Below are 3,590 nucleotides of genomic sequence, written 5' to 3' on the forward strand. Positions count from 1 at the left end.
TCAGCCTTAAGGCTGGGTTAGCCGACCGTTGATGTAATGTAACCGTAATGTTGACTTAACGTAACACTTTAGTGCGATTATAGAACATTAAAAACGTGTCATATGTTTTTGACATAAACAAACAAATTTTAACAGCTGTTTGAAAGTGATATCAACACAATTGTTTTAAATACTGTTCAAGCGATTTTATAATTTTTTTCTGCGATTTTAAAAAAAATTATTAAACTTTTTTGGTAATAGTACTTACATATAAACCGTATTTTTTTACACATAATCACCCCTATCGCGAATCAACATTTCACATGAAATATTTTCCCTTTTCCTTTTTTCGTTCATCAACTTTGTTCACGTGAAAAAAAATTCGCCTTGTTGTGAAATTTTTAGATGGAATTTTGTAAACAATAAACCGCTGTTACGAACAAAATCAACTATTGTGAATGTAAAGTTCATCATAATATTCCCGATAGCAATTTTCCCTTCGAGGGAAATGAATATTTCATGGGAACAAAATTTCACATGTTATTGCCGATAGGGGTGAATGTATTCATCATTGTGAAGTGCTTCGAAGTGACTTCATATATGTTTATATTAACCCATTAGGAGACAATTATAAATATTACCTTGTCATACAGACTTTATTTATTAAAGGTCCGATAACTTAAAAATTAATTAATATTGTATTGTACTTTATACTAAGGGCCATTATTACAACTTGCCTTTATGTTCGTAATAGTAATAGTTAACTTTAAGGGTACCTTTTTCTATTGCTTAATGTTTCACCTTTCACTATTTCGAACATAAAGGCAAGTTGTAATAATGGCCCTAATTTGTTAATTTAATTTGTCTATACAAAATATTAATTTAATACATATTTTCAAACTTATTACTTTCGAATATTAGTATACATTTTATAAATGCTTGTGTGAACTAATTTGTATAATAAGTAAATATTACCATAACAATAAAAAAATTTTGTTTTTAGTAAGAATTGTGCTAAATTTCCCAATTATTGATAAATTCACTGACATTTATTGTTGTGGGATATGCTAGTTCCTTTGTCCCCTTTTACAATACAGAAATTGAAAGGCAGACATTTTTCTCATTCTCTTTTGAACTAACCTAAACCTGTGTAATACACACTGTACCTCTTCAACACCTCGCCTTCAAACTTCGTCTGTCTACCTTTCAATTTCTGCATTGTAAACGTAGACTATGCGCATTTCACTGGTTGCTTAGGCCAGATCATCAGAAAACCTTTTCCCAAAAGGCTTTAGAAAAACTAAAGATATTATACAAATCAAACTATAGAGTGAATGAGAATTACAGACACTCAAGCTTTATTTGCAAAAATATCAAAGCTTAAACAAAAAATCAACAATAAACAGTGAGTTTATCTTTCTTACATTTTGTTTTTTATTTATGTATTTATATTATTGAAATATTTAAAACATTTTTAGAACATTGAAAATATTGTTAAGCGTTCTGAGCATAAGTATTTTTTACACAAGACTTTTAAAATCAACAAGTTGACAACACCGTTAGTAAATGTCACGTTGAAACGTAAAGAAATTCTGTTTTTAACAGGTTCAGACGTTACAGTTACGTTACATTTTGTCACTATAACTGCATTAACTACTTTACACACAATAGAAACGATCAGCTGTTCCGTTCCGTTAATGTTACATTACATTACAGTCGGCTAATCCACCTTAAAGCGGCAAAAACAATCGTATGGCCGTGTAGCTGTGCTGTCGTCAAAAGAATCGTCTTCATATAAACGTGTGTATCAAGACGAATTCATGCAAGGTGGTGTCAGTTCTACAAAAACAACGATTGGTCTTAACAAATGTCAAAAAAACAAAATGAAAAATTTAAATACTTATTTAAACTTTATATAGTGTAGATAATTGAATAGTGCGGGCTTTACTTATTTATGTAAACAATAAATATTTTGTTAATAAGCTTAGAATTAGGGTTTTTATCCCGGGAATTCCCGGTACAAATTTCCCGGGAATTTTGTCAATTTTTCACTACCCGATTCCCGGGATTTTTAGTCGGGAATCCCGCGAATTAAAAACTGACGAAAATACATAGAAAACAAGTTAGAACAATGAAAAGTTTTTTACAGTTTTTTGCTTATATCTCGGCAATAATAGACCGCTTTATTATTATTTATTTGGGGTTTTTCGTATGAAAATTTAAAAAGTGAATTCATTATTTATATAATTTATTTCTTATTGAATCATTCTAATTTTTTGCTTATATCTCGGCAATAATAGACCGCTTTATTATTATTTATTTGGGGTTTTTCGTATGAAAATTTAAAAAGTGAATTCATTATTTATATAATTTATTTCTTATTGAATCATTCTAATTTCTTTACATTTCTTCTTCAAATCCATAACAAAATAGCTTCAAAAGTTTATTAAATGATTAAATTTTTCTTCAATTCAAATCTAGTACAAAAAGGATTAAGACAATTGTTTTAATTAATTTTGTAAATGATTTGATTTAACAAAAATTTAATCAATCAAAGTTTGAATAAATTCTGTTATTAATTAACTTTAAAATTCACCCCTATCGTGAAAAATATGTGACATTTTTGGTCCCATGAAATATCCATTTCCCTCGAAGGGAAAATTGCTATCGTGATATTCCCCTAAACTTTTCATTCACAATAGTTGATTTTTGGTCCCATGAAATATCCATTTCCCTCGAAGGGAAAATTGCTATCGTGATATTCCCCTAAACTTTTCATTCACAATAGTTGATTTTGTTCGTAACAGTGGTTTATTGTTTACAAAATTCCATCTAAAAATTTCACAACATTTGGAATTTTTTCACGTGAACAAAGATTATGAAAGAAAAATGGGAAAAGGGAACATATTTCATGTGAAATATTGATTCGCGATAGGGGTGATTAATTCAGTTTAAACAAAGGCTTTGGAATGAATATAAAAAATTAAATATTAGGAATGGATTTATGGAATGAAAGGCTAACATGCTTTAATTACGGATTAAGATTTTAGTGAATTAAGCTCAAATTATATTAATTAATTCGAAGCTCTGATATTTAATAATTATAACACAAAGTTTTTATATGAAATTTGGTTATAATATTCATAATTTACAGTATCATTATATATTTCGGGAATAGCCGGGTACCCGGGAATGTAGAAAAAAATTTCCCGATTCCCGGGAATCAAAAAAGGTCGGGAAATTAAAAACCCTACTTAGAATATGTAGATATTTAAATATAAAAACAAGCTTTGACAGTTGTTAGAACCAAAAAGTGAAAAAAAATATCAGCTGTTTGACTGACTCCACCTTGTATAAATTCGCCTTGGTGTGTATCAGAGTTGCCGTTTTGGGCTTTTCCTACCAAATTTGGTAGGATTTTTTTCGTTTGGTAGGAAGGTAGTTTAAATTGATTTTTGGTAGGTTGGATCAAAAAGTATTTATTTACAAGATAGATTTATCGCATTATTAGAGATCAATAAGGCAGATGCAGTTTCAATTTTCCAACTTATAACAGATTCTTTTCGGCACATAACTAGGGTTTTTAATTTCCCGACCTTTTTTGATTCCCG

Source organism: Calliphora vicina, chromosome 3, assembly GCF_958450345.1.
Source record: "Calliphora vicina chromosome 3, idCalVici1.1, whole genome shotgun sequence".
Classification (NCBI taxonomy): Eukaryota; Metazoa; Arthropoda; class Insecta; order Diptera; family Calliphoridae; genus Calliphora; species Calliphora vicina.